The sequence below is a fragment of the Scylla paramamosain genome, unplaced genomic scaffold (assembly GCF_035594125.1).
Source record: "Scylla paramamosain isolate STU-SP2022 unplaced genomic scaffold, ASM3559412v1 Contig20, whole genome shotgun sequence".
Classification (NCBI taxonomy): domain Eukaryota; kingdom Metazoa; phylum Arthropoda; class Malacostraca; order Decapoda; family Portunidae; genus Scylla; species Scylla paramamosain.
Genome location: NW_026973685.1, coordinates 641637 through 656058, shown reverse-complemented (window position 1 = coordinate 656058; position 14422 = coordinate 641637). Strand labels below are relative to the sequence as shown.

General features: G+C 36.6%; 1 long non-coding RNA gene across 1 annotated transcript; it reads right to left on the bottom strand.

Annotated features, from left to right (window-relative positions):
* Nucleotides 1-1991: 1991 nt before the first annotated feature.
* On the bottom strand, nucleotides 1992-13179 carry LOC135097451 (uncharacterized). Its single transcript, XR_010265721.1, has 3 exons — nucleotides 13115-13179; nucleotides 12572-12696; nucleotides 1992-3562 (listed from the first exon to the last, which is right to left on the bottom strand). It is a non-coding gene; the product is annotated as an uncharacterized LOC135097451 (long non-coding RNA).
* Nucleotides 13180-14422: the final 1243 nt, after the last annotated feature.

The window sequence follows — 14422 nt, the reverse complement described above, 5'->3', positions numbered from 1 at the left end:
TGAATTTGTATGCATGGGATGTATCCTGTCAAGGAGATGGCTTCCATATCCGACACACACACACACACACACACACACACACACACACACACACACAAACGATTATGCCGCTGTAATATAAATGTCTGGCTCGTGAGAGTAATAATGATAAATTTGTTGTCATAATACATTTAACAGTATCACCTGCTTATTTTTATTATTTTCCTTCATTTCACCTTTTGTTTCTTTTTTAAATTAATGTAAGTAACAAGAATTAAATGGAAGTAGTCTTTGGGAAATAGCATCCAGTTTAATAACATGTTCTTTATTTATTTTCTTGGTTTGAATTCCTTGCTTCATGTGACCTTCTGTTTCCTTTTATAATACTTGCAATTCATAGGAAGCACAATAAGTGTCTGGATCGTGGGCTGGAATAACAGTAAATCTTTGTTAGTATCTCCAGTTCACAGTATCATTTTCTTTTGATCATTTCATTTTGACTTTTGACCATGACCTTACTTCATTTTACCTTCCATTCGTTTGTGAAATATTTATAAATAACAGGAGTGGAAATAGATGGTTTTAGACTTAGGAAAATAGAATGGTAGAGTGTGCTTGGTATTTTCAGTTTAGTAATATGTCGTTTCTCTATTTCCTTGGTTTAGATTCTTGTTCTCAATTCACTTTGTGTTATATTTTAGAATGTTTGCAATGTCTGGATCTTGAAGAAAATAATGATAAATCTTTGTTGGCATCTCCAGTTCAACAATATCTTTCTTTCTTCTCTTTCGTATCTCCATTCCTTTGGTTCAATTCGCCTCTCAGTCCTCTTTGAAATGTACTCGTATATAAGTCACAGGGATTAAAGAAAGTAGACTCAACTCTGGGAAAGAAGAATACATTGTAGATTGTGGCTGTAATCTTCAATTATTTTCAGTTCCTTAAATTACTTTATCTTGTATTACTTGTTCTTGATTTTGTTTTACTTTGTATTTTATTTATATTTATTTAGTTTGTGGGAAATGTAGTGGAATAAGTGTCAGTCATCGGGAAAAGCCGTCATAAATAATGTAAACCTTAGCAAAATTCCTTCCCTTCTTTTTTTTTCTTTTTTTTTTTTTGTTTCACCTCATCTTGTATTTCTTTTCTGTTGTTTCCAGTTTATGGGAAGTTGAATAAATGTCTGAGTGGAAGAAAGAATTATGAATCGTTGCTGTTATCTTTAGTATAGCATTATCTTCTTTACTTATTTTCATTTCTTTGCTACATATCTTCAATGAGACTAATGAGGAAAAACTAAATAATAAGAGTATCTTTATTTTCTCCTTTTTGAAAATGCGAAAGTCATACGAAGTAAAATAGGCAGCATCTAAGTCTCAGAAGAAATAATAATGGCAATAAATCTCTCGTTTTCATTTTTTCGCTTCATTTCACCTTCTCTCCCTTTTTGAAATGTATTGAGGTCAGAGAAAGTAAAAACAATGTGCAAGTAAGTCTTAGAAAGAAATATTTATACAACTGACTTTAATACTGCATCTCTTTCTCTCTTTACTTACTTTCACTTCGTCGCTTTTTTACCGTGCGCTATTTTTCTTTCTGAAATATATCGTTGTCATAGGCAACAATTTATGTTAAGTCTTTCAAAAATGTATAGCAATGTCTATCACCTTTTACTTATTTGCAATTTTTCTTTTACCTATTTGCAATTTTTTGTTCTACTTGACATTCTTCCTTTTTGAAGTGTCAGTAGGACTTTGATCTATCTATATATACCTAGTCACACACACACACACACACACGTATGCGTTACAAGTAGGATTGAAAACATGTACAACTTTTTTCTCTCTATTTATTTTTATTGTTTTACTTCACTCCATCTTCAATTATTTTATGAAATATAATTAAAATAAAAATGCATGTGGATAAGGAGGTAAATAATGACCTACATCTTTCTCTTTTCACTTCACTCTACCTTCTATTCCTTCTTGAAATTTAGGAATTTAAAAACAAAAGAATATATATCACTTTATTGTTTATTCCTTTTTGAAATGTATGTATCTAAAAATTAACCCATCAAGTCTAAGGAGGAAAATAATAACATATACAATTCTCCCTTCACTGATAACGTAAAAACATTTTTGTTCTTTTTTTCTTCCATCTTTTTCTTCCTTCCATTTTCTATTCCCTCTTGAAATGTAGGTACGAGCTTCTAAAAATACATGCACACGTCTAGGTTAGGAAATATAAACAGAAATATATCGTTCTCCCTTGTCTCATTTTAATTTTTCGCTTCACTCCTATTCTGTTTCGAAATGTATCTAAAAACAAGTGCTTATTGTGTCTAAGGAAAAAAAATATATAACAAAAGTGCATCTTGTTATTTTCCTTATATATATCTTTCTCTTTTACTTATTTTCATCTTTCTGCTTTACTCCACCTCCTCCTCCCTTACCTTTTGTAAATGTATCTGGAATCGAACGCACATGCCTAAGGAAGAAAATAATAATGAAAGTGCATCTCGGAAAAAAAATAAATAAATAACGTACACTTCTCTCCCTTTACTTATTTTCATCTTTTCGCTTCAGTTCACCTTCCCTTGCCTTGCCTTTTAGAAATGTGTGCAGGTCGTGGGAAGTAAAGAAGAAGATATACCTGTGCGGTCAGTTTCATCCTGAGTTTAGCAGCAGCATCGTCTTCCTTTTGCTTCCTTTTATTGCTTTGCCTTAGCCGGTGCAAGTGCGTGAGGCGGTCAGAGCGGATCAGGAGGCTTTCCCCTGAATGGCGGGGTCGGGTATATGAGCCCCGCTGGTCGCCTCGCCTCGCCTCGCTTTGTTGAGGAGTAAGAGACGTCCAGAGAGCTGAGTCCAGTCGAGTCCAACCTTCCAGGATCTGTCTTGCTCTCAGGACGTATTGAAACGCTGCTTTTCCTCTTTTTTTTTATTGCCAGTATGTTGCGTCATTGTAGGGTTAGGTTAGCGGTCTTGTGTAACTGAAGGCGATTTGGGGAAGAAAACATATTAAGTTGTTCTGATCAAGGAAAAATATCTTTTTCTCACTTTTCACTCATTCACCTTTGCTTTCTGCTTCCTGCTGATTAAAAACTATACACGATAGCAACTAGATAGATAGCATTATATATTTGTCTTGCACTGAAACCATACAGTGTTCAAGTGTGCTGGAGCCTAAGCTGAAATGAATAATACCACGGAAAATTTGAGATCTCTTGATAAAAGCACGGCGAAAAAGGTTTTGTTGGCAATGGTACAACCCTATAGTACTTGAACTCTGAACGAAGCAAAGTCCTATTTGCTTCACTCGAACAGACAAGAGGAATTCAAATGTCAAGATTTAAAAGAACACGGAAGAGCGAAGAAGAGCAGAGTGGGAGAATGGAAGGGAAGAACAAATGAGAGAAAGAAATAAAATGTTGCGAGAGGGAAGAGTGGAAGGCCAATTTTCAGGGTCAGGTTCTGGGTTGGTTTAGTGTGGTGCTAACGAGCCGGTGCGTGGAGAGCTGTGCGGGGCTTGTGTTCCAGGCATCCCGCTGCGGTGTGAGGGGAGGAGCCCGCCACCACGCCAGCAACTGAAATGAAAGGAAATGTTGTATTGTGAAGGATACTGTGAGGCGGTGAGGTTGGGTACTAACGAAGAGACAAAAAAAAATATATATATATATATATATATATATTGCAAAGTTGGCAGGAATGTACCGAGAGTTCTTTCAAATAAAATGAAGAAAAAGAGAATGCAATATAGATGCGGTGAGGGTTGCACGCTAATGAATGGACCAAAAAAAAAGATCCTGCCTAATGTTAAATGAATTTTGGAAAGAGTATCACCAATAAAAGGAACTAAAAGAAAATGTAATATTGATGTGGTGAGGATGTGGTGAGGGTGCACGATAATAGATGAAATATAAAGAATGTATTATGTTATATGAAATAGAACAAGAATTTTCACCAATAAAGCGAGATAAAAGAAAATGTAATATGGATGTGGCGAGGGTGCGCACTGATAGATGGACAAAAAGAATACGTAATGATGAACAAGATGTGGCAGGAGTCCTCACAAAATAAAACGAACTGAAGGAAAATCTAATATGGATGCGGTGAGTGCACACTTACAGGTGAATTAAAGGAATGTGTTATATAAAATGTGATGCGATTTCTTACTCTAGGTGCATAAAAAGAAAACGTAGAATATGTGACGCTGGATGTACATTAATGAAAGGACTTACAAACGAATATAACGCAAGAGAAGTTATGTCGGAAATTTTCACGAATAATTCAAGTCAAAGAAAATGTGTTGTGAGACATGCTGTTCGGGTGTGTACAAATAAAAGGGTTAAGAGAATATATGATATTGGAAAAATGTAAGTAAATAAATGAATAAAATAAATAAACTAATAAAGTAAATCATTTTTATTTCCTTATGAAGAATTATTAATATCTCTAAGTGAAGTACTGAAAGAAAAAGCAGACTGTTTCAGAAAAAAAAAAGAATAATCGTGTGAGAAAAAGCCATTAGTCACGTAAAGAGTTTTTGTTTGCTTACGTTTATAAAGATTCATGACTGAAATACTGATAGATGTGACAGGAGAGAGAGAGAGAGAGAGAGAGTGAGAGAGAGAGAGAGAGACCAAGAGAGAGAGAGAGAGAGAGAGAGAGAGAGAGAGAGAGAGAGAGAGAGAGAGAGAGAGAGAGAGACCATATCCCAGGAAACGTTTGATTAAAGAAGAAATGACGTTATTGTGGTAATGATTGTATTGTTTGTATTGTTGGGTCCAAATAGAAACACCAAGGTAGAGTCTGGCTTATATTAACAAATGTACAAGGTAGCGTTGAGAAACAGAGGCGTGCAAACAATTAAAAGATGAGAGGCGCCTCTGGAATTAATATATGAATGAATTATATATAATAATAGTAATAATTCCAATAATAATCACACTAATCGAAGAAAATGAACTTCAATATATACTATCACAAGATCACTGTTTACATATAATTCTAAAGATTGTAAACATTTCTCAGTAATACAGAAAAAAATCTAAGACGCTAATCTTTGAGAAGAAGTACTAATAGCAAAATAAAGTACATGTTAGTTTGTTAAAAAAACACGAGTTTAATTTCCTTAATGATATTACTGGTGTTATTAAATTAAATATTGTTAGATGTGACAAGAAGAAAATATCCCAGGGAAGAATAGAACACAGTAACATATAAGTCGACTTATAAGAATTAATTGATTTAGTTATGAATAAATTATTAAAGACAACACACAGAACACGTATAGTCTTTAAAAAAATGTTTATCTATTTCTTAAACTTAACAATACCGTACCGCTTAACGAAAGTCTCCTGATGTAACAGTAAAAACACCCCCTTGAAAAAAGGATAGTTGAAGAAAATGCCAAGCCCAACACGTTAGTCTATTAAAGCGTCTATCCAGCGTCACCCTCCGTCGCCAGCCAAGAATAACACGCCGTCCTCCCTGACAGCGGCGGAGAGATAAATGAGATACTCTGGGGCGGCGGTCTAAGCCTGTTTGGGCCGCGCGGCACGGGACGCCTCCTCACTCGCTAAAAATAACACTCAAAATTTGGGTTCCTGACGAAGGGATGAAGAGAGGAAAGGCTGCGTCCCGTGTGTTGCTGATTCCTGTTGCTCCTGCGTGGCTTAATACATAAAGGTTAATAAGGAACTAGACATAATAAACAAGTGGAAAAGAAAGAAAAAAATAGTAAAAAGGCATTTGGTGAGGAGAGGTTGCGTTCCATGTGTTAATAAAATAATCAAGTAAAAGAAATAAAGACCAAGGAACAAAGTGATGGATGGAAAAGGAGAGAGGGCAAGGAACAGACGCAGAAAACATGGAGTGAAACAGATGAAAACAGCTGCGTGAGGAACGAACAGAAGGAGAACAGAAGGACAAGAATAACAAGTGCTCCAGAAAGAGACAGAGAGAGAGAGAGAGAGAGAGAGAGAGAGAGAGAGAGAGAGAGAGAGAGAGAGAGAGAGAGAGACAGAGAGAGAGAGAGAGAGAGAGAGAGAGAGAGAGAGAGAGAGAGAGAGAGAGAGAGAGAGAGAGAGAGAGAGAGAGAGAGAGAGAGAGAGAGAGAGAGAGAGACAGAGAGAGAGAGAGAGACAGAGAGAGAGAGAGAGAGAGAGAGAGACAGAGAGAGAGAGAGAGAGAATTTTCTTATATCTTTGAAGAAATTAAGGTAGAAAAGATGGAAGAGCTGAATGGAAAAGCAATGACAGTTACGAAACAGAAGCAAGCAGACACTAATACTACGAAATACTATTGAAGAAATGACTGACAATGAAAGAAAATAAAAAAAAAAACAAAAGCAATACAGAATCATAAACAGAGTACAGAATTATAAGGTAAAAACACTAAGATTCATATTGTGACGACTGGTGACGAAAGAAAAAAAACAAAGGAACGAAAGAAAACAGATTAAAAAAGAGAAAAAAAAGAAAAAAAAAACATTAAAAGAGAGGGAAAAGCAGATTCCAGTACATTACGAAATACGTATGACGAAAGGAAAGAAGAAAAATTCGAAGCTCAGCAGAGATAAAAGTTCATTAGAAAAATAAGAGGTGAAAAAAGGTGAAAAGAGACAATGACTGATGTATTAAAATGAAAAAAAAAAATTACTAGAAGAAAAAAGACAAAACATAAAATAAGCCACCACACGTGACTAGAAAAAGGAAGCATGACAAAAAGGAAAATAAATACATGCAAAATAAAAAAAATGCAAGGGGGAAGTAAAAATTTGGAAAAAAAGGGACATTTTTAATTAAACACGCTCTTGGCCGCCAAACAAAAAATAAATAAATAAATAAACAAATAAATAAATAAAATAAGCAGATAAAAATAAGAAATAAATCAGTCATTCACTTATTCAGTCAAATGAAATAAACAAAGGAAATAAATAATATAGATACAGATAAGAATAATAAAAATACAGAAATACTAAATAACAACAATAAAAAAATCAATATAAAAACATAGGGAGTAAAATTAGCAAGCTACATTTACGCGTCGCAGCAAAATTAGTATCTTTGTATTCTGTGTCCCTCTACTTTCCTGATTTCGCTGGCTATTTTTTTTTCTCTACGTTGTATTATATTTCAATTTTCGTTTTGCATTTTCTTTCTCCCTCGTTATTCTTTGCCTTTTTAATATTGTATCGTTGCTTCTCATTTTCGTCCTTTTTTTATTGACTTTTTTTCCTTTTTTTTTCAGTCAGATATTTTCAACGTCCTTTCCTTCCACCTTTTCTCATTTGCTCCCTTCTCTGTTTTTATACTTGTCTCTTTCTTCTCCATATCCGCCTTCCCCGTAGTTTATTTTACCCATTTTGCCAAATCTTTTATGCTTCTGTTCAATTCTTCCTTCCTTCCCCTTTTTTCATTTTACCCTTACTCATTTTCTGGCGTGTCGTCGCTATTCTTTCTTCCTTCCTTCTTCTCTCGTCAATTTTAGTTTCCACCATTTTCCCTCCCGTCTGTGTTTCCTCTTCGCTCATCTGACGCTTTCTCCCGCATTTATATTTCATCGTTTCACTGTTTATTCTTCATTATACGCGTTGAAGTGGACGCTCGCAACAAAATGTATCCACCGTGCCGGGTTCTCCCCAGGAACGTATATTCTTTCTATTCTTTCCATTTGCATTTTGCTCCGGGTTGCGTCTTTCCTCCCCCGGCCAGATAATACTTTGCCTCGCCATTGCCTCCATCTTCCACCCTCCTTCCATTTCTTCGTCTGGATAATAATGACGTAATTAGAGATCATTAGGTATTTGAATAATTCCTCGGAGGGAGAGCGGCGCCCCCGGCAGACGCCCCGAGCCGCTGGTTAATTATGCAGAACGAAGGACGAGAGGAGGAGGAGGGGCGAGCCGTCTTTTTGCGTCACTGCTTCGTGCTCTTTTTCATCTTTTCGGGGCAAATATTAACCTGGAATGCCCCGCGTGCTGCCGCGACGCCACGCTGTGAATGGAACAGAGTTAATATTTGACTTGGAATTAGTGTCATATTCTTACTTGAAAGCGACGGTAATCGGTGTGTATTTTTTTTTACCACGCGCTGGTGCAGCCTTCCCTTCCTTTCCCTCGTCTCGCCGCGGCAGGGACGAGCTGTGTGAAGCAGAGCCGAGATACGAATGTTGCGCTAAATATTGGATCAGGAAGCGTAGTTCTTTTAGCAACGCCGACTCTGGCAAGCTCCCGTTTCCTTATTCTAGTTTTTTCTCCTGCTTTATTTATCTTTTCGCTTTTTCTTTTTTATGAGTGGCGAACAATATCAGATCACTTAGGGAATCTTGACCACGATTATACTTTTTTCCTTTACTTTTTCCTACTTTTTTTCCTCTTGCTTCCATCTTCATCATGACTCTGAATAAACTACCACACCACTCTGGAACGCTCAGTAGGACGCTGTTTTGTTTATTCTTTTGCAAGCTGTTGTTTCCTTGTTCCAGTTTTTAGCCCTTCTTTATTTATTTTAATAAATAATTTTATTTTATTTTAAACATAATATTTACTTACTGTTTCTTGTACGTAGGCAGCAAACTAAACTTTTTTCTCAACCGTCTTTTCGTTTTCCGTGCTTTTTTTTTTCTCTCATAATGACTCATGAGCGAAATATCAGGTCACTTCCAAATGTAAGAACAATATTTAGTTTCTTTCCTCTATTACTCATATATCAACAGCAAATTTACTTTTTCTTCCCGCTGGTTTGTTTTTCCTTTTATAATTTTTTTGTTGGTTTATGAGGAGAGCATTAATTGAACTCGGATATCTAAGTAGAATACAATATTGTTTCTTGTGATTTCTCATACACCGATAGCAAATAAATTTTTCACTTTTTTTTTTCCTTCGTTCTTTTAATCCTCTTTTTTTTATGATTCATGAGATTATGAGATCATTTCTGAAATCTAGGTAGAATACGATTTAGTTGGTTTTTCATTGGTGCTTTATTTTTTCCTTTTTTTTCATATAGCTTGTACGCACAGCAATATCAACGTTGCATATATAATTCTGCATGGAATTTGCTTCATTTCTCTTATTATTCTTCGTGCATTTGGAGCATTTTTTTTCTACTTTCCTTGCAGTTTTTTTTCCCTTTTTTATATTGTTCATGAACGAAGTATGCAATCTAAGTAAACATGACTCGTTTCTCCTTTTTTGCTATTCTTTCAACATCTGAATCACGTTGTTTTGTTTCCCCAGCTTTACTCTAATCATTTGCTTCCTTTTTTTTTATTACGACATACTAGTTTACCAACATCATCGCAACACTCTTGTCTTCGTTCTTAAGCTTACCATTTTTCATTATGAACTAAGGAGTATTAAATGTGAAGGATGATATGGAAAGACCGCGGCAAGGTCTAAATCTTAAGGACTATTCAAAGCTCACTGAAATAGACGCAGGTATAAATAAAGTGAATATAAATAAACAGCTAAACTTAACGTCATATTATATAACTATTCCTTGAAGGTATTTTATTTTCCTCTCACTTTACCTTATTTTATCTTCTCACGATGTTAAGGAAAAAAATAACGAGAATCGACGCAGGTATAAATAAGTTGAATGCAAATACGTAACTGAATACAACTATACAATATTTAACTATTTCTGAAGATCTGTATTTTTTCTCACACTTTTTCTTCTCAAAATCTTAAGGAGTAAAAAAGATAAAAAGAAATCACGCAAATCAACGGAGGTATAAATAAATTGGATACAAATACATAATTAAATTCAACCCCATATTATAAAACAATTTTCTGAAGAGGCTGTATTTTTCTCATACTTTTTTCATCCTCTAAATCTTATGGAGAACGAGAGAGAGAGAGAGAGAGAGAGAGAGAGAGAGAGAGAGAGAGAGAGAGAGAGAGAGAGAGAGAGAGAGAGAGAGAGAGAGAGACACGGAAAGTCGACACAGGTAAAAATAAATTGAATACAAACACTAATATAATTAAACTTAATATAACCTCATTTCATATTTGCGTAAGGGCCTCGTATTTGTATATACTTATTCCTGCCGTACCTTGACCCTGACCTTTGCCGTTCTAACCCCTTTCCCCCTCTGCCTGAAATAGGACTCGGTGGCTCTATGGTACAGTGCTCTCCTCGCGGTATAATGGTTGTGGGTTCGATTCTCGCTAAAGGCAGTTTTTCGTTAGGTGATATAGCGCTTTTTCGTAACAATATCCGATGTAATATGACTTCGTTGTTGTGACGCTGTAAGTCGGTTTTTCTTTCCCACAAAAGATTTTAACGGATTCTTCTTTCCTTCTTTTCTTTCTTTCTCTTTCTATCCTCTCTCTCTCTCTCTGCCCCTTTCATCTTTCTTTTCTTCATTTTTTTTTTTTTACCTCAACCCAATCTTACCTCCTTTATTCACCATTTTTGCTTCTTTGCTCTCGTCCTCTTCTCCTCTCCCATATCTTTTCCCTCGCCAGTCTTCCCTCATCCATTTTTTCCTTTCCTTCTCCTGCCCCTTCCTCCCTCCTCGTTCTTTCATCACCATCTTTCCCTCTTCCTTTCCTCTCCCCCTCTTCCCTTTTCCTCTGCTGTCTCTTCCTCTCTTCCTCGTTCTTTCATCACTATCCTTTCCTCCATCCTTCTCCCCTATCCCTCTCCCATCCTTCCTTCCTCCCTTCCTCCCTCGCCCTTCGTGTTCATAACAAAAATGCAGCGAACCTCCCTCGGGCATAACAGGATTTCCTAATTTTCTCCCTCAATTAAGGGTTCCTGATAAGAGGCTCGAGGGGGTGATGTGCTGGGCTTTCCAGTGGGTCATTCCTGGGGCGGGGCGGTCGGACGGGCGGGTAGGCCAGGCAGTGCTTCAGGCAGACCTGGGGAGGCCCTTCAAGATCTCCAAGATCCGACCCCAGCTTGGATATTGACCTCCTCGCCCTGAGTCTATGTATGGACGCACCGGGGTTCGGGTTTATGATTAGTTTTTGCTTCACAGAGAATAGACGTTTTGTAATTGTGTCTGAGATTTGTAGTTTGTGCGTTTGTTTATTAGTTTAGGTAAGGAGGGAAGTAAGTTCTTTGATAAGTCATTTTTGCGTCACTGAGGATATTCTTATTTGATTTCATGTTTTTCTTCCATGCTAATACTGTTCTTTTCTTTACAGGCTAAGTTTGTCATCGCTAAAGTGGAGTGTTGTGGCGCGGTGAGTACCCAAACACTACCCATTGTTCGTCTATAAAGCTCGATGGCAATTGTGAACAGAAATGGAAGATGAGAGCAAGCCAGTGGAATATTAAACGAGAATCTGGCGGGACACTGAGCCAGAATCACGACCAAAATAACTGTGCACGACCAGGACATGGAACATGAAAACCAAGGGAAAATATTCAGACAACATGACGAAAGATTGGTACAAAATTCATGTCAACACACACACGCACACACATCTTCCTCCTCTGCAGCCTTCCCATTCCCAACATTCTCTCTCTCTCTCTCTCTCTCTCTCTCTCTCTCTCTCTCTCTCTCTCTCTCTCTCTCTCTCTCTCTCTCTCTCTCTCGTTTGTGATATGAATCTATATTTTACTAATCAGAGCCTGAGGACCTTTCCTTGTTTTCTTGTATTATTTAGTTTGTCGGCCACAGTTATTTTAAGTTTATCTTTATCACTGCGAATTCCATTACGTCTTGTTCTAACTTTCCATTTGTGTTCGTAATTGTTAACAAGCAATGTTTCTTCACTAAAAAAATTTTTACCTTTATGTTTAATTTACTGCAAATTTCACCTTTATGTTCAATTTAATATGTCTATAATTACTATCACCTATTTTAGCCGTTATCACTGCCAGTCCCATTACAGTGATACTCCACGGCTTATTCTACTATCCAAATGTGTTCGTTATTGTTAACACGTTATGGTATTTTAATAAGACGTTTTACCCTCTTGTCTAAGTTCACGTGGCGATATTATCAGTTACTTTAGGTTTATCGCCCTCGCCCCTGCCATTACGGTGATACTCCACAGTTTGTTTGCATTTTTCTTTTTGTATTCGTTAACTTTTAACACACACATTCTTTGATGCTAATAGTACCCTCATATGGCTGTATTATCAGTTACTTAGATTTATCGTTCTCGTTTGTGCCCATTACAGTAATACTTCACGATTTGTTCTTTCTTTCCAATTGTATTCGTAACTGTTAGCAAGGTATATTCATTTAATGCAAAATTCACCATGTCTAATTCCATGGGGTATATTATCACCTGTGTAATGTCGTCTGCATATAGTGTTAATGCTGCTAATGGGCGTCGTTGGGGAGCTTGTCTGTGGTAATTATTAGTCTCAGTCATGTGCTTAACTAGTCAGTCAGTTAGTTGATTAATAGGGCAGTTAGTTAAATAGTCAGCCAGTTAATTAAATGGTCAGTTAGCAAATCATTTAGTCATTAAGTTGGTCAATCAGTCAGTTATTTTGTCTATCATTGATTTAGTTCGTTCATTGGTCGTTTCTTGCGCATGTATTAGACTGTTGGGGGCTCGTGGCGGGCATTTACACATCCATGTATGAACAGTGATGACAGATGGGTATACATATTATAACACCTACTCAGTCAGGGGCGTTAGACAAGGGTATTTCTTCTTGGTATGTTATTACGCCACGTTATTGACACTCGTTCATTCTTGTGTGTGTTTACTTGTCCCATATGGTGAACGTGAGGGTGAACGGTCCAACTGGAAAAGGACCCGTAATTATTAATCTCTATGCAATACAAAATTAACATAAATAACATCACTAAGTCCACATGAAGGCATTAGAGCAACAATGAAATCACTATGCACACGTGTCAATAAAAAAAAATAAATAAATAAAATAATTAACAAATACATGATAAATAAACTACTAGCTAACAAGCTATGGTGACTATCCTTACGGTGCAAAGACCCTTCTGGGTCACATAAATCTCACATGAATGTTTGATTACCTAACTATGACAATTTAAGTTAAAATATCACAAAAAACACAACATATATGTAACAGTTCTGGGTGTAACGTAAGTAAATACAACAGGAGAGAATAACAAGCAACAAAGTACTACACTTTCCTAATATATTCCTAAACCTATCACAAATATAATAGATGAACACTCACCAATCTCTGGCGCTCACAGGAAATAAATCCACAGGTTTCAATCCAACAACGTGTGTGCGGCTGCTATAGCACAGATAGACTGCCGGCTTGACCTCTCTCCCTGAGCTACCTTCCCTCGGTTTACCGCTCGAGGGATTCATACACAAATGAAACACTCATTACCACTCATTATTCCTAGGTAGTTATCATATGAAACGACCAAATACTATGAAACAAACAAATATGAAACGAGCAATATACAGAAATAATTTGTATAGTGACCACCATCAAACACCATGTGTTACAGATATTCATATTTGATACATGGGCTGCCACGTGTAAACTTATTGATTCTTGCAGTTTTCTCCTCCTTTTTCTTATCTTATGGGTAGGCGCCACTTTTTTTCCCACAAAGACGGAGGTTACTGTATATAAGTAATCTAAAACTGGCAGTAATCTAAAACTGGCAACCAACATATATCATTGAAACAGATCGATGTGTTTATAGAGATCATTCATTATATCATCGAAGTCAAGATCGTATTTTCTGCAATTTATTTACTTATTTATTTTATTTATTTATCGTTTTTTTCTCTCTCTTGAATGGGTTGGGTGAAGTGGGAGGATGAGGAGTTACTTACTGTAAAATAAGTAATTCTCCTGACGATTAAACCTGCACCACAGCACACACCACCACCACAGCACTACATCACAGCACACCACCACCACGTCACCGCCACAGTACACAATAGCAACGCTCATTAGACCACGCAGGAAACTTCAATCATTGATAAACTAGTCATGGAGAAAATGCATTAATTTGACATTTATTTGCGCAGTCTCCCGTTCATGTAGAAAACAATATATTGTGCATTTTAACGGGGCAAAGAAAGCGTGTCATTTTAATTTTGTGCAGCTTCCTTTTTTTCACGAGGCCACGACCGTGTTAGCTAGCTTGCCAGCCGCCCGCCCATGCAACGGAACAATAATGAATTTCAACACAATAAAAATAATACTCATTTTCCGTGACTTCCGTGAACATGAAACCACGATCAAGCATGTCAACCGTCCGTCCATCCATGTGAAAAAAAAAAACAATACTGAATTTCAACATAACATAATAGAAATAATTTAATTTTGCGCGTTCTCTGTAAATATGAAACGATGATCAAGCAAAGTAAGGACCATATTCTGAAACACTGCGTACAAAAGGCTGTAGCTGAAGTTAGGCATGTTTTCAGTGGTGTTTTTACAGTTCTAGTGACAGATTAACAAGACATCATTAACTTTATTAACAGGGGAAATACTCTTTAGAACCCGTCTTACCAT